Source organism: Lissotriton vulgaris, chromosome 3_2 (assembly GCF_964263255.1).
Source record: "Lissotriton vulgaris chromosome 3_2, aLisVul1.2, whole genome shotgun sequence".
NCBI classification, from domain to species: Eukaryota; Metazoa; Chordata; class Amphibia; order Caudata; family Salamandridae; genus Lissotriton; species Lissotriton vulgaris.
The window spans coordinates 192,719,061-192,745,833 of record NC_141690.1 but is presented as its reverse complement, the minus strand read 5'-3'; the positions used below and the strand labels follow the sequence as shown (position 1 = coordinate 192,745,833).

The 26,773-nt window shown below is 46.7% G+C and overlaps 1 protein-coding gene across 1 annotated transcript in view; it reads right to left on the bottom strand.

Annotated features, from left to right (window-relative positions):
• Positions 1 to 26,773, bottom strand: part of POLN (DNA polymerase nu) — a 2,377,116-nt gene that overhangs the window by 579,195 nt on the left and 1,771,148 nt on the right. The gene's annotated exons all lie outside the window — the stretch shown is intronic.

Here is a 26,773-nt window from a genome sequence, read left to right as displayed (position 1 = left end):
CGATTCATGCCCATATATAGGTATAAATCCCCCTATCCTTATATAGGCATAGAAATCATAACCATATTTAGACTTAGCCTATGCAGCCCAAATACGACATAGCTACTTCCACTAGTCCCGAGAATCCACAACGATTTCTTGAAAAAACCCGCCTTCAGCAGTCAGGGACTTCCCCTTGCTTGAATATTGATTTATCCAAGAACTCAAGGAGTTTTCAAAGAACGGAGTCTTTGATGAAGTTGTTATGTCCAACCTTACGTCAAACTCGGCACCTTCAAGGTATAAACAGCCCACATTTGCCCAGGCAAACACACAGTGGTTTAGAGCAGTTCGAGTAACTACTTGCCCGACGCCCTGCTACAGCAAGTGCCGAAGGAAGCCAACCCTCCAGCTGACACACTGAGAGAGACGCTGTCTTTTCTCCTGCCGAGAAATCCAGCTCCAGTGTTTCCAGGCTACCCTTGCGGGTTGCTGGGAAATTGAGTACTGAGAGAGAAATACAAGACCTCCTTCATTCTAAACCAAGGTACAAAGCTGATTAGACCCTTAGAGAATTCTTGGAATAGATTATTGGCAAAAGAATACTAAACTTATGCTACATCTCACTCACTTCTTCCCTCGTACTAGACCTAGGTTAGGTACACCGGGGTAGGCGTATTTTAGAAGCACCAGATGAGTACTTTTAGTCATTATTTATTAATGTATGTATTCTATGTTATTTTATATGGCTTAGAAACCATACCATGCTTTTACAGTAGTATTTTATAATACTCTTCGTACTGTACGCATTGTACTTTGCAACCAGTATTACGAATGTAGCAGTTCGTTTCTCCTGCATGAGACAGAAGACTGTTCAATAAATACTTTTTATTGAAAACGCCTGTCTCTCTATTTCTCTGCACCTCTGGTGAAACGAAGCATGCATGATTGACTGAGTGAAATAGCTGTCTATTGTTTCCACGACTCTAGAGATAGATTTCTTATTCTTGGGAAACAAAGTTGTCATGTTTATGCGGTTGTCAGAAACTAATCCCTTCTTGTGAATTAGAGAAAGTTTCTAGTGACCTCTGAGCTAGCTGGCACTCACAATTAAGTCTAACATATTCAATAGAGAACTAGTGGACCTCAGTCCTACGTCTAAACTATAGTATATGTTATTCCAATGCACAGAGCCTATTGGGAATATAGGAACTACACTACACAACCTCCTCATCTAGACAAAGAAGGCATGGTCCCTGACCCATCTTTCCAAGAGTAGCGCCAAGGGTACCTAGCTCCCACACAGGTGGTTCAGGCACCCCAAGCAACATTGAGAACAGCCTCAATAAGGATGGCTGGAAAGGCTCGTAGAGTATACTTGAAGGATAGATTCCTGGCTTTAGAAAGGGAAGAGCAGATATGGGCCTAGCACCCATAAATGATGGCAACAACTTAATACATGGACCTAAAATCGCCAAAGGGATTGTTCCCAAATATGAGGAAGGTGATGACATCACAAAATGGTTCACAACATTTGATAGGGTCTGAGCATGGAGATATGTAAAGAAGTCACACTGGGAAGCTTTGCATTGGGAACTATTCACTGGTAAGTGCAGGGATATTCTCCTGAAACTCACTAGGACAGATGCTGAGTCCTATGACCTCATGAAGAATACCCTGATTAATGGCTTTGGACTCACCACTGAGGAATTCAGAATTAGTTTCAGGGGGCTCAAAAAATTCAAGTCAGTCCTGGGTTGACTTTATTGACTGCTCAGTAAAAATACCAGATGGCTGGTTAACTGGAAATGAAATGCATGACTATGAGGGGATTTATAATCGGTTTATGAAAAAACACATTTTAAGTTGATGGGCATAGTTCGTGAAGTAGCGATACGCGAAGCTACGCGAAGTGCACTTCGCACTACGCGAACTTCACGTAGCACTACGCGAGCTGCGTAGTAGCATGTTCGCACTGTGCAAGATGTGTTTTCAATGATTGCACAGTGCGGACAAGCATCCGGCACTGTGCAATCATTGAAAACGGCATCTTGCTTGCACAGTGCGAGCTGTAGTTTTCTGCTGCTCGAGTAGGTTATTACTCGAGCTGCAGCTTTCTCAACGCGAACTGGTAGTTTCTCATTGAGAGCGGTCGCGAGCATGCGCAACCACTCACAATGAGAAACCTTACCTCCCCGCGTTGAGAATCTCGCTGGGATGTCATTTTGCTTGCTCGCGGTCGCAAACATGACGTTCAGGACCGTGAACAAGCAAAAAATGAGCGCTGCACTACGCTACGCTGCACTACGCGTGTTCGCACTGTTCTACATGCAGCTCGCGTAGTGCGAAGTTGCGCAAACTTCGCAAACTCCACGAGCGTAGCGTAGTGCTTCGCACAGGCCTATTATATTAATGAAAAGTTGCATCAGTATCCGGTAGACTCAGATCCAATTTCTCCCCAAGCATTGGGAAAGAAGGAAGACCACTGGGTCAAGACTAGGGTGACCAGGACTATCACTAGGGGTGACCAAAATAAAGGGGTTATAAAACCTCCCATGGGAAAGTGGATGAGTATCCTAAGGATAAAACTAAAGAGTCTTCTAAAGCCCCCAAAAACCTGCACATGTGGTTTGGTCCCAGAAATCTTCACGATCTTCACTGGTGTTATAACTGTTAACAGCTGGGAGACAAACTGGAGACTCTGCTGTCTCAAAAAGAATCTCCCTAGTACTCCTCCAGCTAGCTCTAGTATGGAAATCTCCAGGTGGAATAAACAGTGTACCCAGTGCAAATCTGGGTTTACACTGAAGCTATCTTAGTCTCTGAGAGTTGGTTAGACATGGCCACTTTGCTCTCTGGCCCTCTAATTTGAAGAAATACAGGCAGCAACCCTTGATTAATGGGATTAGAGTAAAAGCCCTGAGGGATGCAGGTTCCAGTCTCACAATGGTGACAGAAAAACTGTTTTTACCAGGACAGTATTTGGCTGGACAAACCTATCCAGTCAACAATGCTGACAGTGTAACTAAGGTCCATCACATGGCTATGGTGTCCTTAGAATGGGGAGGGGTTACTGGCCTGAAACAGGTAGTTGTCTCTTCTGCAATCCCAGTTGAATGGTTGCTAGGGAACGATCTGGCGACCTCAGCCCGGGCTGAGGTCGAACTGAAAACTCAAGCAGCCATGCTGGGATTGGGAAACCCTGAGTTGGTGTGTGTAAAAACCTGAGAACAGAGCTGAGCACAGGGTAAAAAAGAAATGTCGGAGCCTGGAATAATGGCCCAACCTTCCAAGAGTATAAGTATTTTATTGTGATGAATATTTAAAATCTTACAACATTACACATCTAAAAGAAACTTTTAAAATATATGTTACAGCATAAAATCATATAAAATTGTCATTGCAGGACCTTTACAGACAATTAAGTTTTTGCAGTGATTACATCTCCGAGTTTCCTTTTAACCAGCAGTAGGAACTTTACATAGGATGTGTTTAGAGCAATATCGTTTGAGTCCATACACTTAATCACTGCCTGCCTGCATGTCTGTATGCCGCGAGATTTTAGAGGAATCTTGAGCAATAATTTTCTCTCTTGCAGGAGTACAGGGCAGGTACACAGAAGATGTTGAATGTCTTCTTCACCCCTGTTACATACTCTACATTTGGTTTGGGTTTCTTGAAATTCCCATTGGGGAAGATGACATAGCCCTGGCAAGGATCCAAATCTCACTTTAATGAGCACCTACTTATTTTTTTCCGTCCACGGGGTTTTCAGATATTGTTGTATCTCCCTCTTTTTATAGCCGTTTAGCACCCTCCAGGCATGTTTTCTCTTGGTAAGGGTAGCCTTATCCTTTAAAATGGATAGGTGTTCTGCAGTTTTATTAATGATTTTCTTAAATGAAGACTTGGTTATGTTCATTTCCCATATAGACATAACCCCAAATTCATTAATCGCATCTCTAAGGTAAAGAGCTGCACTAGAGTTAGTGTCCTTCTTTATTTCTCTCCATAGGAGCAATGATATCTCATTTCACTTTTTATTTGGTTCCAGACTTTAATTAAGTGGCCTTGCCTTGCAAAGTGTTGATTTGTTAGGCCAAACTCCATCCTTACTTGCGCCGGGGAAGCGTTCATTGGGAGATGGAAAAGCGCTCGGTATACTCTGGTTATAATTTTATTCAAAGTATCACTATCTTTACCCATTAAAGCTTCACTCCCATATGTAATAGTGGGTAAGAGGTTTGCACCAACAAGGCTCAGGAGAGGACCATAGGTCAGGCTGGGAAGAGACTTCTGCATAGTTCTAAATGCAGCAGTTAATGTGTTTGCTTTTAGCGTCAACTTTTTATAGATGGTAATTGCCCTTTGCATCGAAGAATATGCCTAGGTATTTATAGACCTCAACTTTTCAAGCTCAATTTTATCCATGAACCATTTGCTTTTTTGTTTTATATTTGCGTTTTTGGCAACTACCATAATCTTAGTTTTGGTCTCGTTTACATCCATTCCATTCTCTTTTGAGTAGGTATAGGTCCTTCTCATTAAGCGCTGAAGGCCCACTTTTGTGTGGCTCATAAATATGACGTTGTCCGCATACATCAAACTTGTGAGCCATCTGTCCGCTAGTTTCGGCGGATGTGCGTTTTCTTTGTCCAATATTCTTGGTAGGTCAGCGAGAAACAAATTAAAAAGAAGGGGGGCTAAAACGCAGCCCTGCTTCAAACCTTTAATTGCTGGGATCTCAGTAGATAGTGTGTGCCCGTCACCCATCCTCACTCTCACCCATGTCTCTGAGTATAGGAGGCGAATTAGCTTAAGAAGTGGAGCCCGAATTCCCATTTTTTCGAGTTTTTCCCAGAGTAATTTTCGGTTGACGCAGTCAAATGCCGATTTAAAATCTATAAAGCAAAGTTATAAAGGTTGTTTTAATCTAAGCAATTTGTTCATAAGTAAGGCGAGAGCCAGTATATTAGTAGTAGTTCCCAATCCTTGAATAAAGCCTGTTTGGTTTAAAGGCATTCTTTTTTCTTCCGTCACCCAGTCAGTTAGTTTAGTTAGTATTAATCTGGCAAATAGCTTGGCATCAGAGTCTTGCAATGTTATCAACCTGTAGTTTTCCGGTGTGAGAAGTTGGCCTGATATATGATGCTCACTAGTTCTAGTGATCACCTTGTATCAGTCCAAACAACCCTTATGGTGATTGGTTGTAAGTCAACCTTATAGACCAGCTATCCTAGTAGCGTGGACAAAAGCAGTCTTTAGGCTAAACTTTTTATGGCATGTGAAGCCAGCTGTTTTACCACATATAACCTTTGAATACCAAATGAAAAGGACACCACACAGGTAGTTATGAAAATAAACAGTTATTTATTAACTGACAAAACCTCTGAACTCTTTTTGAGATCAGAGGGCTAAGCACATGACAATACTCAAAAGGAAATACGAGTTCGCACAATATTTACAAGTGCGCCCTAGGGGCACGGCAAACCATATACTCAAAACAATGGAATGCGAGGAAGGAAAGTACTGTAAGGAGATCCAGAGGGTGGAGGATCGCTGGGACTACGCTACAAACTAGGTAAGTAAGGAGCAGGAGGCCCACAGGACTCACGTGCAGAGTGGACACTCTCACGCGGGATGCGTACCAACGTCTATGGATCGTACAGTGTAGAAAGTTACGGATTCCGGACGAACCCGGCTGGATGGAGGGAAAACAACAGTGGACCTGAACACTAGGATAGGGTACACAGACTTCAACACCTAGAAGCTTTAGTTACCTAACCCACAGGCTGCGGGTGCATAGGGCTGAAGTTGAGTCGGGTTTGCTGCGTTGATCCTGGTGATGCCTGAAACAAGGAGTTGCTGGCAGGCAGCCAGGTGGAGGAGTCCGGTGGTTCCGAGGATGGAACTAGGAAGAAGGAGTCCTGAAAGGGAAGGGGACAGAGTCTCGGTCACTAGCCAGTGACGGTGCTGGAACCAGGAGGGAACCAGATGCTGTCGCCGCAGTCAGGTGAAGGAAGGGTCGCTTCTCTCTGCAGCTGTGTGGACCAGGAGCTGTTCTTCACGACCAGGCTGGAGGCACGAGCTGTCCCATGTAGTCTGCTGCTGTTGGCGGTGTCGGATCGTCGATCTGGACAGTAGGCCTTGGCAAATGCAAGCCACGCGGTGGAGCAAAGATGGCGTCTGGTGTGGACCAGGAGGGTCCGGGGTGCTTCTCGTTCACACGGAAGCAAGGGCCAATCTGGGGGACCAGACTAGCAGTGTCGGATTCTTCGGGTCGTCGTCTCAGAGGTCACGCAGATCTCGTGGATGCTGGGGGGCTGTTCTTTGGTGCAGGAGCTGCGTCGGTGTAGGGCTTCTCAAACCCCGATGCACTCACTCGAGGATCCCTCGGCGGTCGTGCTGGAAGCGCTGTGCAGGTTTTCCCAAGATGGCCGTCTCCACGTTGCTCGTCGCACCCACGGGTCCCAGCTGTGCTGAGGATGTGGGTAGAGGTCAGAGAGGTCTGGAGGTCCGGGTCTTGTCGAGCTGGGTCGCCGGATTCCGGGATGGAAGGACTTGCAGCAAACCGCACAGGAGCTTGATGGTGCCTGTGAAGCAGGATGGTCACTCCCTGACCATAGGGGAGATTCTTCAGTCTTCTGGAATCAGGAGGTCGAAGGTCAAGAGTTTCTTCGTGGAAGTAGTCAAGATTAATCTGCTTTGGAATGGGACCAGCTCCTACCTTTATTCAGCTAAAGGGGGCTGCACTACGACTAGGTCCTTCCTCTGGGTGGGACCAGGAAGGGGGGTGGTTACACCCCCTTTCCTTTGTCCGGTCTTGCGCCAGCTCTGGGGCTGGAATGCCCCAGGAACTGGTTCTGACCAGTGTATGCACAGGACACCTTGTGTGCCCCAGGCATGTCTCATTCCTTTCAGCCCTGGCCTACCTAATACACAAAATCCTGTCTGGGGTGGTGCTAGCACCTCCCAAGGCAGGAAACCCTTTGTCCAAGCCTCCCTCGCTGGAAGGACTCCCAGCAGCTGGAGGTCAGACTTGTGTCTGTGGTGGCAGCATCCATTTTGTGATGCTGAGGCTCGAGTTAACTTTAACCGGGGTTCACAGTTACCTACATGTCATGTCCCTCTAGAAGGGTGGAATGCTACCCCATCGCCAGAATTGGCGAGGGGCTAGTATTCCAATTCGTATGACACCTTACTCGACATGTTTTGATAATGCTATACCAAAGTTAGCATTTGACCGCGAGGTTCATAATGCACTTAAGAGTATATGGTATAGCGTTATCATGGAACAGTTATTAGGACTTGGTTCCGCAAGCTGCAAACGGGCTCAGCTCATGCCAGAGCACCATCTCACATAATTCCAAGCACTCTGCCTTCGGGATTGATAAGGCCTGCCATAGGAGTGGCTGATAGGAGAATATGTGTCCATTTTAGGGTTAGATATAGGAATACTATATCTAAAGCAAAGGGTGATTACACCACCTTGCCCCTGCTGTCGTGCAGCCAGTTGTGTCAGATTTGGATGGCCAGCCAGGGGTGGCATAATACATGCTGCAGCCCCTGGTAGGCCCTGGGTACACCTATGCCCTGGATACCTAAGGTATGCTGTACAGGGACTGATAAGGTGGCCCAGTACCAATTGGTAAATGCACCTAAGGTACATGCTTGTCAATTTAGAGAGAGAACAGCTAGGCTGTGGGTCTGATTAGCAGGCCCACAGCCAGGGAAAGTCGTAAACCAGTGAAGCAAAAAGCAAAAATCGGGGGTGACCATAGGATTGCAGACCCTACTCTCCTACAGTCCCACAGGAGATCAACGTCCCAGGGAGGTGCTACACAAGGCTATTAGGGCCACGGCGCCGGAGGGACTCGGAGACACGTCTTACTCCGTCGCCATCTTGGCCACGCCCCCCTTAGTCATTTTTTGACTAACTTTTTGAACAATTTTGTCTATCTTTTTCAAGTCAACTTCGACTCCTGGTGCCAGTAGGGATGCCCGGTTTCAGGCCGTTTGACGCCTGTCACCGACTGATGTCGGTTACCGACCACCACTGCCGGTGTCTCTACTGTCTAGGGGCCGACCACGATGACAAGTCTTGCCCCGAATGCCCGGCCTTGACGTCGAAAGCTAGACAGGAGCAGTCCCGCATGCTCCTCGAGCTCCGGCAGTCGGCTCCGCGCCGCTCGCGGCCCCGGTCGAGGAGGAAGTCAAGGCACCGGTCGCAGAGCCACAGTCCTCACCGTTCGTCGGGATCCGAGTCCTCGCACTCAGGTCAGTCGATGCATGGCACCCGCGAGGCTCCGCCGAAGCTGCAGGAATCGCAGCCGGTCCCACACCCTCCTGTCCTAGGACTCAATGCGACTCCGGGATAGATTCGAGACTTCCTCGTGGCCATGAATACTCTCTGCCTGCCGTCGAGGCCTGCCGGCACGCCTTCGGGCCCCGCAGGTCCGACTGGGGGTCCTTGCGAGCCGGCGGCATCTGCCCCGGCGCCGTCGTCGACTTCGGTCCTGAAGCCGCAGGCCCCCGCGGGATCCAGGCCTAGATCCCAGTCGACGCCGGTTAACCTTACGACTCCTCCTCGGACAACGCCGTAACTGGTTTAAGCCCCAGTCCGGTTCCGGGGCCGGAGTGGCGCCGCTCGGCGCTGTCTCTGGCGTCGATGGGTGAGCCCTTCGCCTATGACCCAGCTCCGTCATTTATGCCTGTTTATCAGGACACGGACAAAGGGGAGGACTGGGAGGGGTCTAAAGGACTCTCTTGCACAGCAGTGCCAGTTAAGTCAGGACTGGGCAGATGAGCTGAGGGAGGCCAGTGGTCTGGACACTTCGCCTGACACTGGTTTAATCTCTCCTCCTTCCGTGGTTATGGAGGAGGGTGCTACTTATTCTGTGGTGCTGCGCAGGGCGGTCACAGCCTTGGGCCTTGAGCTCCCTGCAGCGGCTGTGAGGACTAACCTCCTCACTGAGGTGCTTCAACCGCCAGTAAGCTCTTCGGAGCCTCTGCTGCAGTTTAATGAGGCCCTTACTGATGTTATGATGGGCACTTGGTCCAAGCCCACCACAGTCCCCCCTGTGGATAGGAACATGGCCTGGCACCACCACCCAGATCCGGGGGACCCCTGCTTTCTGTCCGTGCACCCCACCCCTGAGAGTCTAGATATCCAGGCCTCCATTTCCCAAACCGTCTTCCCGACCGCACCTCCGGACAAGGAATCCAAAAGGATGGAACAGTTTTGCAAGAAACTGTTTTCCTCACTCAATCTTGGGTTACGGTCCAATATTACCGCATGCCTTTTGGACCGTTACACCCACTCTCTGTGGGATATGGTGGCTGACGTGCTGCCTCAGTGTCCTGAGGATGCCAGGAAACAGCTCGCCCGGGCTTTTTCCGAGGGGCGAGATGCAGCGCGGTATTCCATTCGGTGTGGAATTGACACCACAGACTCGCTGGGCAGAGTGATTGGAACGACGGTGGCGACTAATCGTCACGCCTGGCTGATGTCCACAAACTTTTCAGGGGATGTCCAGAGCACTCTCATGGACATGCCCTTTGATGGCCGTCGCCTTTTTGGCAACAAAGTAGATAGCGCACTGGAGCGCTTTAAGGACTCCAGGGCTACAGCTAAGTCCTTGGGCCTGTCGGCCCAGCGCCAGCAAACTTGTGCTTTTCGGCCCTTTCGTGGCCAAGGAAGGGGCGCCCCGCATGTTCGTCCAGCCACAGGCTGCAGAACCAGCCTCAACGAGGATGTGCATTCCGCCATGGTGGAGCAGGGGGACAGAAAGCCGGTCAGTCCACATCCGCTCCCGCAGCATCTGCCTCAAAGCCTTCCTAGTCCGAGCTTTCAGGCCCATTCCACACCAGTGGGAGGCAGAGTTTGCCATCACCTGCTTCACTGGCGTACCATCACTTCGGACAGGTGGGTGCTGCAAATCGTCTGAAAGGGCTACTCCCTCTCCTTTGAGACGACCCCTCCAGCCATGCCACCGCAGTACCAGTGCATGTCAGGGGATCACTTGCAACTTCTGCAGGAAGAAGTTACGGCCCCCTTGGCCATCGAGCGCGTTCCTGGCCCCAGAAGTAGGACGGGGTTGTTACTCCCTCTACTTTCTGGTTCCCAAGAAGGGTAAAGGGGCCTATGCCCTATTGTGGACCTCAGGAGCGTCAACTTCTTCCTCCGAAAGGAGAAGTTCAAGATGCTGACGTTAGCTCAGGTTTTGGCTGCCCTAGACCCTGGAGACTGGATGGACTTGCAGGACGCTTATTTCCACATTCCCGTCCTGCCGGCCCACCGGCATTACATGAGGTTCACGGTAGGCCACGAGCACTTTCAGTTTACTGTGCTTCCCTTTGACCTTACCAGTTCCCCTCGGGTATTCACGAAGGTGATGGTGGTGGTCGCAGCTCATCTGCGCAGATTAGGGGTTCCAGTCTTCCCCTATCTCAATGACTTGTTGTTGAAGGCGGGCTCGCCCCAAGCAGTCGTCTCCCACCTCCAGACTACGGCCGACCTCTTGCATTCGCTGGGGTACTCCATCAACGTAACAAAGTCCCTCCCAGAAGTTCCTCTTCATCGGAGCGGTTCTGGACTCAGCGCAGTTTTGGGTTTATCCCCCCGAACAGCGGGTTTGGGATATTCAGGCTCTGATTACGATCTTTCAGCCTTTATCCAGAGTTTCGGTCAGGATAGCCCTATGGCTGCTAGTTCAGATGGACTCCTGCATCTTGCTGGTACATCACGCCAGGTGGCGGATGCGGGCTCTGCAGTGGGACCTGGAGTTCCAATGGGGGCAACATCAGGGCAACCTGTCTGACCTCGTCCTGATCTCGGAGGACACTGCAAGACAGTTGCAGTGGTGGCTCACGGACTGCGATTGGGTCAGCGGCAGATCCCTCTCCCTACCCCAACTGGAGCACACAGTGGTGACGGATGCGTCCTCCAGGGATGGGGGGGACCACATGGGAGAAACGGAGATCAGAGGCCTCTGGTCTCCGGCGGAGTCCCGGCTCCATATCAATCTTCTGGAGCTGCAGGCGATCCGACTTGCACTGAAAGCATTCCTTCCCTCTGTCCGGGAAAGTGTAGTGCAGGTGTTCACGGACAACACCACCGCCATGTGGTATTGCAACAAACAGGACAGGGTGGGGTCGTGGACCCTATGTCAGAAGGCTCTGCGCCTCTGGACATGGCTGGAACATTAGGGCATCACCCTGGTGGTTCAACACCTGGCAGGCTCTCTCAACGCCAGGGCGGACGAACTCAGCCGTAGGTGCATGATGGATCAGGAGTGGCATCTGAACTCGGACGTGACCCAAGGTCTCTTTCGAAAGTGGGGAGAGCCTTGGTTAGATCTATTCGCCACCGAAGAGAACGCGCAATGTCATCAGTTCTGCATGTTGGAATTTCCAAGGCGGCACTCGCTCGGAGACGCTTTTCTTCGCGAGTGGAGTTGCAGTCTGTTATACGCCTTTCGGCCTATACCACTTCTGCCTAGAGTGCTGAAGAAGATCAGGCGCACTGGGCCCAAGTCATCCTTGTGGCTCCAGATTGGGCATGAAGGTACTGGTATCTCGAGCTACTCAGTCTGTCAATCAATCCCCCGATTCGACTGCCTCTTCAGGAGGACCTTCTGTTGCAGCACCAGGGGACGGTCCTCCACCCAAACCTGTCCAGCCTCCACCTTCATGTGTGGAGATTGAGCGGCGACAGTTGATGCCATTTGACTTGCCTCCTGAAGTCTGTGATGTCATTCTGGCAGCCAGGCGTCCCTCCACAAAGAAGGTATACGCCTGAAGGTGGAACAAATTTGCGGCAATGTGCACAGCAAAGGCTGTGGATCCCCTTTTCGCCCCCTCTTTCTGAGGTTCTCCTTGTTCTTCTTTCCCTAGCCCAGCAGGGCGCTGCTCTGGGCACCATCAAGGGATATCTTTCAGCTGTTCAGCCTTCTTGAGGCTTCCTGATCAGCCTTCCCTTTCCAAGTCCCCTGTTGTAAATAGGTTCTTGAAAGGCATTACTCACATGTTTCCTCCTGTTCTCTTTGTAATGCCTCATTGGGACTTGAACCTGGTGTTGACCTATCTGATGTGTGCTCCCTTTGAGCCACTTCATAACTGTCCTCTTTGTCTTCTGACTCTAAAGACTGCTTTACTGGTTGCCATCCCCTCTGCCAGAAGAGTGAGTGAGCTCCAGGCTCTTTCGGCTAAGCCTCCTTTCTTTTCTGTCCATCTGTATTGACAGGCTTTTTGGCTCTATTTGGCAGTGATAAAGACTTTAATCTTGCTCACATCTAGGATATGTATTCCTAGCTTGTGTTGGCTCTTTTAAGCCCTTTCTTCCAGATCTAGAAGAGGATAGCTGCTTTCTATAATGATAGATCCCTTACTCTAATCCATCTATTACCTATTGGCTTTGGCCTGTCATTATTGCTTATAGTAGAGGTTGGATCCTGTGGTCCTGACTTTATATTACACATTGGTATGGTTTATGTAGGTACTCTAACAGAGCTAAGGGTTAGTTCATCCTTCTCAGGCCTACAAGGCCCAGAACTAGAGAGACTCCATTTTGATGGAGCTGAGAGGCTTCAGGGGGAAAGGTAAAGTTTATAGTTAAGGCTGTTGACTGCTAGGGGAAAACCAATCAGGACTGCTTCTTATCAGAAGAATGTGTTTGTCTCTTGGGCCCAGACGTAACAAGCAGCTGGCCACTGCGGTTGCGCAAAGAGCTCTGGAGCTAGCACAGGAATTCGGTGGGAGGCAGCCCTCTGTTGGGAATTTCCATGAGGGGAGAGGAATCCATATTAGCGAATTGCAGGAGAGGAGGAGTGGTCAGTTCAGTTTGGTTCTTGCAGAGGAGAGAGTAGGATGTCTGCTGGAGCTGCAGAATACCGTGCAGTTCTGGAATGGAGAAAGAAGGCAGATGATTGCTGAAGCTGAAGAGAGAGCAGTAACTATCAGCTGGGACTACCAGTTTGTCAGAGAGCATCAAAGCAGATGGAGGAGCTAAGGCTGTCAGCTGGAGCAATTGAACCAGAGGCGTGTAGCTGTGGTGACGGAGGGAGAGACAGAGAGAGAGCCCTGATCCCACCAGAGACAGAGAGAGCCCTGATCCCACCAGAGTCAGAGAGAAATCTTCCTTCTAATAGGTGAGGTAGTCTAAACTAGTCCCCTTTACACTTACACCTTAATCTTGTCTTTATTCCCTAGGCTATTGTATGTCTAATCCTTTTCTTTCAGCGGTGTGTTCCTGTTAATCAAGAGACCCCATAGATAATCTTGCCCTCATACTGTATGTCTAATCCTTTTCTTTCAGCGGTGTGTTAAAGTTCCTGTTAGTCATAGAGACCCCGCAGATTTGTGTATGTGTATTTTATGATTATTGTAATAAAGATACCCCAGTTCTTAGTGAACTAGTGTGAATGTGTTATTCTTAAGATAGAGCTAACCTTTCTTCTAACCAGTTGCTGTGAAGCAACTGAAGGATCAAAAGGGAGTAGGAGCGCTTAAATCAGGGAATAACTCTTACACATAGTGTGTATATCTTTTGTCCCCATACAGTGGAGGTAACCTTGTCTCCTAGTCAGGTATTACTGTTTGAACAGATGTTACCCCTGATCAGGTAAGTGATAGTCGAATAATTAGGGAGAGAGGAGACCTGCAACTAAGGGATAAAGTATATACTAAGTAATTCGGCCATCCCATAATATTATTGTAGTAGCAAACCCTTAGTGAATAGTGAGAGAGACTTCCCAACATAGAGACAGAGAGCTGAAGGTATTCATAGGAAAGTGGTCGTCATTGGTAAGTGGCGTTAGTGAGAGCACTGATTGTGGTCAGTGTGTAGATCTGCCGGATTGTGGATCGTGTGTGAATGAGAGCACCGGAAGGACACGGTGTGGAGATCTGCCGGATTGTGGATCATGTGTGAATGAGAGCACCGGAAGGACACGGTGTGGAGATCTGCCGGATTGTGGATCGTGTGTGAATGGGAGCACTGGGACTGCAGGCCCGTGTGTAGACACGCCGGATTGCGTGTCGAGTGAGCACTGAGGGAGATCAGTGTGTAAGAGTACATAATCAGAACTGCCCCAGGGAGGATTAGTCTGGACCCATGTGGTCGCTAGACTATGAGGTATGAGTGTGGTGTAGGGCATGGATGTCCTTAGTAATCAGTGAGTATTCTTAGTATCCCTATAGATTTAGTGGTGTTTCTGATGATATGAGCTTGTATATTGCGAGTTCCCCATCCTCAGGTAGGTACCCAGGTGCCTGGATAGATGGTCCTGAGGAGGGAGGTGGTTACGTTCCGGCTGGGTTGGAGGGGCTCTCAGGAGCTGATCCCATCTGGTCCAAAAATCCAGTCGTTACACCATCCGGACAAAGTGGTTCTAAGGACTCGTCCATCTTTTCTTCCTAAGGTGGTTACTGCCTTTCACATCAGGCCGTCCATTACCTTGCCCACCTTCTTAACGCCTCTGCATCCCTTGAAAGAGAGGCTCCACCGTCTGGACCCAAAACGTGCGCTCTCCTTTTATCTGGATCGCACAAAACAGTTCCGGGTGGACGACCAACTCTTCATTGGCTACGTGGGTGCCAAGAAGGGGCAGGTGGTGCACAAGCGAACCATCTCTCTGTAGGTCGTTTTGTGCATTCAGATCTGTTATTCATTGGCTAAAAAGGATCCTCCTGTGGGGCAGAGAGCCCATTCCACTCGGGCCGCTGCGGCTACTACTGCCTTGGGACAGGGAGTCCCTTTGCAGGACATTTGTCAGGCAGCTACAAGGGCCTCGCAGCACACGTTTGCTAAGCATTACTACCTGGACAGCCAAGTCTGGAGAGATGGCTTCTTTGGCCGTTCTGTTCTCCAGGACTTCCTGGTGTGATCTTTGTTCGCAGACCCACCACCGGGGATGGTATTGCTGGGGTATCTATTCTAAGGTAAGGAATCTAACTATTGTGTTTCCTTCAGATGCATAAGTTACTTACCTTCAGTAACGATATATCTGTAGGAAACATTAGTTAGTTAGATTCCTTACTGCCCCACCCATTCCCCCCGTTCTGCGTACCGATATCTAGGGTTAACGACATCCCTTTCAGGGCCCTACTTTCTTGGCACCAGTGTCGTTTTTTTGCATGACTCTGCGTTCCTGGCGTGGAAAACTTTGTTCAGAACTGACATCAGCAAGCGAGGGCGGCGTCTAAGTACTCCAGCGACGTCATCCCGGCTCTCACAACACCGACAACGGACGCAGAGCCGCAGACGACGCCTACCGACGCACAGGGGTACTGTTGATGAAAAATCTTTCCAGGTCCAGCCTGACGCCTGGGGATATTCTAAGGTAAGGAATCTAACTAACTAATGTTTCTTACAGATATATCGTTACCGAAGGTAAGTAACTTGTGCATTAATGCCCTCGCAAAAGTACTGATGTTGCTGAATTTAAAAGTTTCATTCTAACTGCAAGATAGATGAGAGGGTGGCTTTGATGTGAGTGCAATATATAATTGCTAGACCGCCCTCACATTTCCCGCTCTGCCAACTGTAGAGATCTCATATCCAGTTGGAACGGTTACAATCCACTCGGGATCGGATGCTTTGTTGGACCATGTATCTGTTAGAAATACCAGATCAGGATTGTATGTCTGCATGAAATCCTCAAATTCATATTTATGTTTAATAAGGGATCTGGTGTTTAATAGAACACAGGTTAAGGCTTGGTGTATAGTTTTTGAAAGAGTGTTAGCCACCACAGAGGCTTCGAGAAATGCGGCCTCAATGAGATGGAGCTTAGGACAGAAGTTGCATTCCGAACAAAAAAATTAGTTGTTATCCGCATTGCACGCAAAAGGGTTGAAACTACATCACTCACCTTTTGTTAATGATGTCCGTTTGTGTATAATTGGTCCCCATCAAATTGCACTAAGGTGATAGTGTACTTTGTGTTTCCCAGAATGCCATGGCTCTTCTAACTTACCCTAAGCTGAAGCATCAGAAAGATTTGCCAGCTTCCGGGTTGATATTCAACGGGGCATCATAAAGACTTATTTCGCTCTGGAGCAGAAGATTTTTATGGTCCTATTTCAGAAATCTGAAATCAGGTTTAAATTTTGACGCCATTGTATTAATTGAGTCAGGTCAATGGGCCATTACTTTAATTGTAAAAAATCATAATAAATGCTCATGCTTCGTTTATCACAATTGAGTGTCAACGAAAACCAATGAATTGTAAACAAAACAGACTATAACAATTAACGTGAAAAAATTATGTTGGTTGGCTTTCAAGCTAAAAAATACCAGGATCATTTTGCAGCACTTTTGAAAGTTTAGTTTGTTCATAGTATATGATATTTATTGTTATTACCTCATTATCCTTCTATTGCTTAATTCATTGCATTATGAGCCGTCTACGCCTCCTCCCAGGCCTACCAATTCCAAAGTAAAATACAGAGTATAAACCGCCTCTGACTCAATTCCTCCTGTTTTTTGTGACTGGATACCAGATACACTCGGAAGTCTAAGGGATGTTGGTACTTAAGCTGCAGCTCGAATGGTCACCTTTATGTTGAGTGACAATGCCTGGCGGTGCTTGCGGGCCCACGGCATTTGTCAAGATTTGTCATATGAAAAGACAAGGAGGCGCTTGCCCTCCCTCTTGTAGCTATGCCTCTACTTCTTGTATGAGATAGGAACAGTCAAACATGGGCTTATTTTTTGCGCTAGCAGGCATCATGGTCTTAGACTTAGTGTATCCGGGCGGCCAGCATGTGAGTTGCAGTTCCTGGTCACAGTACACAGACGGACCCAGTTGGAGGACACCAACTGATAGAATGAGGCGTTTGCTTTTATTCCTGGGGGATTGTGAGTACATCCTCCAATTCCAAAATGTTTTAATTAACATGTATTTTCGTGCTCGAACCAAGGCTGGCCTGCAGCTGTCATCTATAAGGGTTCCTAGTAGCTATCACTGCATATCATAAATCTTCAACGCAAGAGTCTTTTTTTTTTTAAACTGCTGTTGTCAAAACCTTTTTAGAAGGTCTCAAAAAGGTTTTTCCTCCTCATAGAAACCCCTTCTCCTCCATGGTAGTTGAAGATAGTGCGATATAAATTAATGATCCATTAAGCATTTTTGCAACACTTATCATAGAAAACTGTCTTTATTGTTGCAATTACCTAGGCTTGTATAGTCAGTGAATTGCAAGCTCTATCTTCCGTAGAGCCCTTTACAGTTTTCCACAACAATTGGGGTTGTGTTATGTACACACCCCTCTGTCTTGCCCAAGGTAGTCTCAGAGTTCCATCTCAATCAATCTGTCACTCTACCTACCTCTTTTCCAATTACTACTTCTGCAGTGGAGAGAGCATTACAGTAGGAGTTTGTGGAGTTTTCTGCCCTCCGCGGTCTGCATAGCTTGCAGAGTGCAGAAAACTCCATTTTGCGTAGTGCAGCAGAGTTTTTTCCCTGCTCGCGATTGCAAACGGTAAGTTCACGAGCGCGAGCTGCCGCTTGAGTAGAATTTCTACCCGAGAGGCAGGAAGACCAGCATGAACAGCAGTTAGCACTGCAGTATGCCACTTGCGGAACTACCCAGAGTTTCTTTGTAACTTCGCAGAGTTCTGCGTAGTAAAACTCAGCAAACTACGCCCAGGCCTGCATAACAGTTGCGCGATCTTAAAAGAGTCCTTCATCTCTATTTAGACAGATAAAAATCTGTTAGCAAATCTTCCCAACAGTTCATAAATAATGGGGTGATGAGACAAGGTTTACCAACCTCCAAATAATTCATATCTAGGTGGATAGTTTTGTGCAATACCCATTATTACCAGATTGCCAGCAAAGCATTGCCAGGCAAACCTAGGGCTCACTCTACAAGAGGAAAAGCTGCCACCACAGCTTGGGTGAGGCAAGTGCCTATTCAGGACATTTGCAAAGAAGCAACTTGAAGCTCTCTGCACTCATTCACAAAACATTACTGCTTAGAATCGGATACTCTAGCCGACTCTACGTTTGGGCAATAGACTTTAAGAAACCTCTTTGAATAGGTTTTCTTATTCTTCATATGATAAATAACAGTATCCCTTAACGATCTTTATGGTCTTATATACACACACACACACACACATATATATATATATATATATATATATATATATATATATATATATATATATATATATATATATATATATTACCTACTGGCAGTTGACAGTAGGTAGTTATAGTTAGGACCCTGTTTCTATTCAAAAAGCGTTTTTTTTAATGTTTGGCGCCCTTTGACGAATCTTCACGAAATTTTCTAAAATAATGGTCCACTCACTTCAGCTGCTGTGCTGAAAGTTTTGGGATGATTCGTGTATTGTGGGCTGAGAAAAGGGGGGTTTCCAAAACACGTTTTCTCCATGTTAATTTACATAAGAAACTTTAGACACAGCTACAGCCTGCGCTGCTGAATGGAATTACACCAATTTTGGCAAAAAGGTAGCTCTTGGTTCAGAAAGCACTCTTTTTGTTAAATGGCATAAATCCATTCAGTAGTTCCTGAGAAATTTAAAAAAAATTCAGATGTACGGCTATCCCCACGGAGTATCCGCGAACCCTCCCGATCTTGAGCCTGTAATCTGATTGTCTGCCAACAGTTTCAACCAGGAAGTGTTGGAAGCCATCTTGCGACTCTGTTGAACTGAGTCACAAGAAAAAAGGATAAAAAACAAGAAAAACAAGAAAAGGGGGCAAGTTAGATGCTTCCTGACCCCCTGGCCTGCTCAGGGGGTCCCACGGTGACTAAAATTGACCTGGGGTAGGGAGCAACACAGCCCTTGTCCCCTTTGGTTATAATAAAAAAAAAGAATAGAAAGGCCCAGCCCCGAGGTATGGGGTCCCCGGGACATATATATTGGCCTCAAGAGGGGGTCTTCACTGCAAATCCTCTGACATTTTCTGTGTTACCTCCTTCCAGAAGTTGATTACAACACTACATTTAGAAATTATATGAAAGAAGGATCCTGATTCTCCACACCCTCTTGCCGAGTACCCAGAAACATCATGACCCATTCGCTGAAGTAGCATGCGTGAGGCGTATGGCATGTGTAGTATGCGTAGCTGAATGAGGCCAAACCTGGCTCGTATCGCTACCTCTCTTGGGCTTCGTATCGCTTTCTCCCAGTCCTCATTCTCCAGGGGCCCTATGTCCGTTTCCTATGCTCCCTTTAGGAAATCTATTGGATTGGGCAAATTATGTATTTGTTTTCTGTATGTTAATGAGGTGGCCTTTGTTAACATGGGATCCATTAGCAATCTGTCTTCCAATGGGGAGTATTCAGGCAGTGCCTCACTGTCTCTTATATGTTGTCGTAGGGCGTGACTCAATTGAATATATCTAAATCCTTCCGAGTCCGCCAGGTTATACTGTGATCTGTGCCTGTCCTCTCCAGATATTCCCCAATGTATTTATTGCCAGCAAGTCCCATCTCTTAAACCCCTTCAGGGCCCAACCTCCTTTAAATAATCACTGTTCCATAGTGGCGTTCTTTCCATCAGTCGTCCCTCCCAGCCCTGTGTCTTGATGCTTCCTGCCATTCCCTCACTACCGTCTAAATGTTTTGAGGGAGCTGCTGTTCTTTGCTTCTTCGATATAGGCTGTCCACACAACCCTCATTTCTCATAGCCCTATGATCTGCCCTGAAGGCTGGGTTGATGCAATCTGTGAATATCCAATCGTAGACCACTATCGGCTGTGAGGCCAATAGTATTTCTGTATGTCCGATACTGTGAGCCCCCCTTCATAGACCCCTCACTGCAAATAGTTCAGTGCTATTCTGGAGCTGGCACCGTCCCATAGTAGTTTTCTCAATTCGCTATAGATTCCCTGAAACTTTGTTTTGGGTATTTTATAGGGGGTATTTTGTAGCACGTATAATTATCTGGGTAAGGTCATCTTGAAGAGTACAGCTCTACCCATCAGGGAGACCGGCAGTTTCCTCCAGTGTTCCACTTCTTTTTTAAGTCGCTCTAGTTGGGGGGTAAAGGTTGTCTGCTAAGAAGTCTTCCTCTCTCGTAGAAATCTTTATATTCAGATAGATAAAACTAGTCATGACTTTTAGCGGTTTTTGTCTACCAGTGCCTGAAGGACCTTTCCCTTTAGAGGGAAGATAAGGGATTAACCCCAATTTATTTTCTATCCAGAGAAAGTTCCAAACAACTGGAATATATGAAGTACTCTGTGTACAGTTCTATACGACTTGCATAGATATAGCAATATGTCATAGGCATACAGGGATATTTTATGCTCCTAGTCATCCCTACCCGGTATAGCCAATAGTAGAGGATCATCACGGATCCATGCCGCCAAAGGCTTGAGCGCCAGGGCAAAAATCACTTGGCGAAAGTGGACTACCCTGTCTTGTGCCCTTTCTCAGTTGAAATTAGCAGGATACCGCCCCATTTACTCTCACCCGAGCTTGTGGATCTTGATATATTAGTTTCACCCACGCGCAAAGGTTAGGCCCAAATCTCATTCTGTTCAGTGTTGAAAACATATATTCCCCGTCAATACTATCAAACGCCATTTAAGCGTCCAGAGAGAGCGTACCGCATCTTCCCTGAAGCCCCTTCTCGTCCAATCTAGAACTTCGTATAGCCTGCAAAGTTGTTTTTTTTAACAAACTTTATTGAGGAACTTTGGCAGTGTGACAGTGTAAAATTATCACAATACGGTGTTTTTCTTTTTGGTCTACATTATGGGCATACGTAAACAGTACTGTGTATACAACCATTATACAGTGGTACATATAATGTAGCTGTAGAGGAACTGCGTTCACTTATAAGTGCAAAAGACATTTATAGCCTGCGAAGGTTAAGTAGTGTGCTCCATTGGGGCATAAATCCAGACTGCTCCAGTTGGACCAGTGTGGAAATCACTGTCTGCAATCTGGTTGCCAGAGCTCTGGCCAACAACTTCGCCTCCGTGTTTAATAAAGAGATCGGCCTATATGATCTGCAGTCGTCCGGGGCCTTGCCTTTCTTGGGGATCATCGCTATTGTGGCTGTTCGCTGATCATATTCGACTCGGAGCCCATTTGGAACGGGCTCTTTGCCGAATTGGAGGTCTGTGAGCGCGCCCACCATTTACTCCACCGTGAAATCGTGTTCTAACGTTTGGCTATCTTCTGTCGAGAGTGTAGGAAGGTTAATCTCTCGTAACAGTTCACCACATTCCTCCTCCCAGCGTTGAGGGGTGGAGGTGTACAATTTTCCATAGTATTGGGCGAAGGCCTCTGCTATCTCTTTCCTTGCTTAATGGGTTTCACCCCCCTGGGGTAGTTATTTACAAGACCCAATTTCTATCATTATCTCTGTGTTCTAACCAGGCAATACATTTGTTTTTTTGTCTCCTACATCGAAGAGTTTCCTCTGGATTGCTAGCATATGTGCCTTTACCTTTTGCTCCCCCAGATCTCTAAATTTCTGCCTTTTGAGTCGGAGTCTCAGCGCTTTCGACCTATCCAAGTTGCAGTCAATTGCTATTTCTTCTTCTAGCCAGCTTATTTCGTTCTCAAGGGTTACCAGTTCTTTAGTTTGTTCTTTATTGTGGATGCCGATTTGCACCTGCACACCCCTGATCACAGTCTTATATGCCTCCCACAGTGTGGAGGCTGACTCGACCAATCCCTCATTTTCTTGGAAGTATGTTGTGGTGCGCTCCCATACCCGTTCGGCAAAGTCCTTAATTTTAAACTGTCATGGGTCCTAGGTGGTAGGCCCTCACTTCGTGGTGCACCCTGCAGCTGAACTTCAAATGGGGAATGATCTGAGATACCCGTGCCCTGTGCATGGCCCCTCTCAACTGTCTGACCTGTCCCTGGTGTGTGAAAATATGGCCCAGTCTGGAGTGGTTTCTGTGTGCAGTGGATGTGTATGTGTATTGACGGAAAATTGGGTTGTGCGCGCGCCACTAGTCTGTCATGCCCATTGCCTGAATGAAGCCTTCAAGTGGATCAGTACAAGGGGTGCCAGTTGCCCCAGTTAATCGGTCTAACTGTGGGTCCATGACCGCATTCATATCCCCTCCCAGAACCGTTATACTATGGGGCATTTCTAGTAGCACGTTTCCCACAGCCGGAAGTGTATCTCTGTACAGCCTAGGGGGGACATAAAGTGAGCAACAGTTAATTGTTTAATCTTCCCATCTTCAGCAGCCCAAACCTCCCTAGTTGATCGTGCCAGCATCTATTCACAATAAATGGGGTTGATGACTTGAGAAGGATCCTGACTCCTCTGGATCCGTATGTATATCCTGCGTGGGCCCGTAACCTATACCCATCTCTATCTAGTGCAGTGCATTGATTACCGTTTAGGTGGGTCTCTTGGAGCAGAACCACGTCTGAAGAGTGTCTCCAGAGATACTGCAATACTAACATGCATTTTACCTTGCTCCCCAGGCCGTTAACATTCCATTTTACAATTTTAAGTGGCATTGCAAGTTATTAGATCTTTTCTGGCAGTTAGGATTCTTAGACTCTTGTATCCCATATTTTCTACCTTTGATCTCCAACTGAGGCTTTGGTTCAGTCAGGAGATACCAATCTAACACCCCCTGATGCTCTTCGTATTGTATGTTCTGCTTGGTGAGACGTACATTTCTAACATTAAAACCATTAACTCCAGAACCTTCTTGACCAAAAGGATTGAGTCCTATCCCCTTAATATTTTACCACACCCTGCTACAATGCTTGGCAAGTTTGGAACCATCCGCCACTCAAACACACAGAGAGCCTGTCGCCCCATGTATGGTTGCACCCTCCTGGGGTAGGCCAGAGGCAGCCACCAATACCAGTTCTGGCGGCGTTCCAATCCCACTCAGCCCTATAATGTCAGTAGTACCCACATACAGCCACATGCATCAACAGATGCGATTCATAAATAGCAATTTTTAAGGAATCGCTATTTAGGAATTGCAAAAGCCTATGCATGAAGAAATCACTTAAAAAATTGCGATTTCTAAACATTCCTTAATTGCGACTCGCAAATTGCGAGTCGCAATTAGGGAATACCTCCCCATTCATTCCTATGGGCCTAGAGGCCCATAGGAATGAATGGGAAGACATTCTCAATTTGCGATTCTCAATTAGAGAATCGCAAATTGAGAATGCAATTTCAAGGGTACCAGGGTGTCAAAATGACACCCTGTTGCACCCCTAAAATTGATCTGTGCACATATGTTGCACACACACATGCCCTAAGGGCATGTGTGTGCGCAACATGAATTTTCAAAGTTTTTGCAAATTACCATGAAGTTCAATTTCATGGTAATTTGCTACTCCTATTAGCAAAATCGCTAATTTGTTTACTTTGATGCATTGCATTTAAGGAATCTCAATTTGGGATTCCTTAAATGCAATCGCAATTTAAGGAATCTCAATCTAGAGATTCCTTAAATTGTGATATTTGCATTTGGCATGATGCATCCCAAATGCAAAAATTTCGGTCGCAAAGGGGCAGATTCTGAGAATCTGCCCGTTTGCGACCGGTTTTTAGCTTGATGCATGTGGCTGTTAGTCTTTGTTATCGGATCATACTCTTCCCACCACACATGAGAACTATTTGCCTCCCCCTCCCCTCTTCAGTTCCCCCTCACTGCTTCAACAGTCAGTGTTCGTTCAGCTCGGCATTCGATCGTCTGTCCCCAGCTTGCGCTGGGGACCGCATTGGGTCTTCTATCATGGAGGTGCAATTCTTTCGCCATCATTCCCTAATGGATGCCTCTCCTCTGTCTGTGTTTTCTTTGAGGCCACCCCTCAATCCCAAGGGGATGCTGATCTCGAGTTTTTGGTAATTTGCGTGATTTGTGTCCAACCGTTCTCCACCCCTCCAGCCATTCTCTCACTTTTTCCGGCGTCTGAAAGTACCATGATTTCCCTTTGGCCATTATTCGCAGCTTTGCGGCATAGGATAGAGCATCAATTTCGGAACTTACAGGGCGAAGTCCATAAAAAAGCATATTGTTGCATTTTTGTATGACAGATTGTAGTATCGAGTCTCAGCAAGGCCTAATTGCGCCGCTTCAAAGCCCTAAAACCATAGAAGTGAAGTTGGAACGGAAACTGGAACAGAAAAGACAAATGTATTAAGACCTCATGAAGTGGAACTACAGTCATACAGTACCCTTAGGCAATGCATGAAATAGCACACCGAATGGAAGGCACATGGTCCTTTTCTACCCGCACAGAGGCTCAAAAGAAGGCGCTACACATGTTCAAATGAAATTTATGTACATATAAGAACATTTTCAGAGCACACATTCAACTAGTGGGAGGAGCAAACGATTGTCCAGTGGGGGTAAACACATTCCTGACAGTGATGGATCAGGAACAGATGTGGCTCAAATGAGCATGCGTGTAATTGACAGAAGCTAAATATAACTTGTCTCTAGGCAGATTACACAAGCAGTTAACAAAGAGGTAGGACAGAGAACTTGGTGAACACGAGGTAGCACATGGCATACAAAATGGCTGACAGAAATACAAAATGGCTTCCAAGAAACGGGCAAGATAATATCGGAAAACTCACTGGCTTCAGCGAATTATAACCTGCTCACTGTCAATTTACGCAGACGACCCTTTTAGCATTTAGCTGAAGACAGCTGCTCATTAGGGATAATCTAAATATGAATTGTACACATCTATCAGCATCATTTCAGCAATTTCCTTTTGTTGGGCTTTCATTTCAGTGACATTTCTTTTAACAGGGGTACAAGCAGAAATACAAATGGAGCATATCATAGGACCACATTGTAGGCATACACAACATGTAAATAATATTGTAATTACAATGCATAGGGCGGTCAATATCTTCCAACCACAAGAGGTAAATAATGACCATATCCAGCTTGAAAATGTCCATGTACCAGTTTCTGGATAGATTTCTGCAGCAATTTTATGCAGTTTAGAAATTGCATCATATACTGAGGGTGAATTATCGGGGATAAAGACACAACAACTACTTCCGATAATGTGACATGCACCACCTCGATCATCTAACATTACATCTAAAACCATTCGATTCTGAAGAGCAACAATCTTGCAATTTGGAGCTCCACTGTAATATTTCCTAGTGCCATTGCTGTCTGATTTGCAACATCTTCTACAACTCAATTTAATCGTCTTATCTTTCGACTGTTTAATGCAACACCCACAAAGAAGAACAAACCTAGATTAAAATCAACATATTGCTGTAATGTAGTGTCAGTCTGTTCCACTTCATCCATACTAATTGTTCTCTTAACTCTATTTATAGAAATATCGTTGTACAATACAATATTCTTGTGATATAATGCAGGTGCCAAAAATACAGGGGGTAACAGAAAAGATATATAGCACACTCCTGACCAACCCATTGGAAGCTGATAATAACCTTTATTCCCACAAATAAAATATGTATTGTGAGAAGCTGTAAATGTGCTGTTGTTTGCACCTTTAATTATCAATATGATAGTGCATTCACTACTTCCTACTAGAAATGTCCCCACACTACTAATACATAAGTCTGCTTTTGCTCTGATAACAGAAATCACAAAAAGTTCATCAATTTAATTGTCCTTATTCTGGTGAAGACATATGGTGATGAAACATTGTCTGGTTGGTACTCTTCCCGTTCCTATTTAGTTCCTTTGGCTTGAGGATATCCATCCTTATCTTGATAACAAACTTTATTAGGACGAAAATTAATCCCGCCTACCGAAGGTTTTCTAGATGCAAACAAAAGCGCATACCAAGCTTGAAAAGAACCATTGTGAGAATAGGGAAGAGGAATAAAAGGTGTTCCTCCCTTTTTCTGGTGGGCAGGCATAAATCCCACACACCCAACAGTTGGAAGTGTTCGTAGCATTGTGCGTATTATGTAACATCTGGATAAAATTGTTATTCAAATAGGATTGTTGATGTTTTTGATAGGGAAGAGTAAAATGAAAATGTTCATTTTATTCTCCACTTACCTTTGAAAACTGCATGAGAGACTATGGAGTCCCGCAGTCTGAGCGGTTCCACTATGTCCAAATGCTTCATTGGGCTACGTTATCCGCGGTCGGGGAGGTGGCCACACGACCACTCACCCCATTAGAGGCATTCCTCTCCCGGACGTCCGCTATGAAAGGCGTCATCTCCTTCATTTATAATCTTCTTCTCTCTTCCGCTGTGGCACCCAGGCCGCGCTATATGAGGCTTTGGGAGGAGCTTCTCGGGCGCGATATTTCGGACATGGAATGGGCGCACCTGTGGAATGACATCGCAACACACAATCACTCGGTGGACCTTTGGGAGGCTCACCTTAAAACTCTTATGGATTGGTACTTGTACCCCGCCAAGTTACATAGGATCTTCCCAAACTCTTCAGATAGATGCTGGAGGGGCTGCGGCCTTTTGGGCGACTTCCGCCACATCTGGTGGGACTGCCCGGTCATCCGCCCATACTGGGAGGAGATCCTCTCGCATATTAAGGAGCTGCTGGTGTACCCGATTGCGGACTCGATGGCTCATATTCTGTTGGGTCTTCGGGATCCGGATCTTGAACATCAGACTAGGGCTTGAGGTAATATGAATTTTTATGCTCAATTGTGTCCCCTACTACGTACCCCAACGGCTCCATGTACGTGCTTCAAGTACATGTATGTTCCCTCCACAACCAGCTATGAAGACGCAAATATATTTGCGTCCAACGTTAACATGTCCTCTTTCAGATCCACCATGAATGGATTGATAATTCAGTTCCTAAGTATGCCGTGCCACCGTCTTTACATG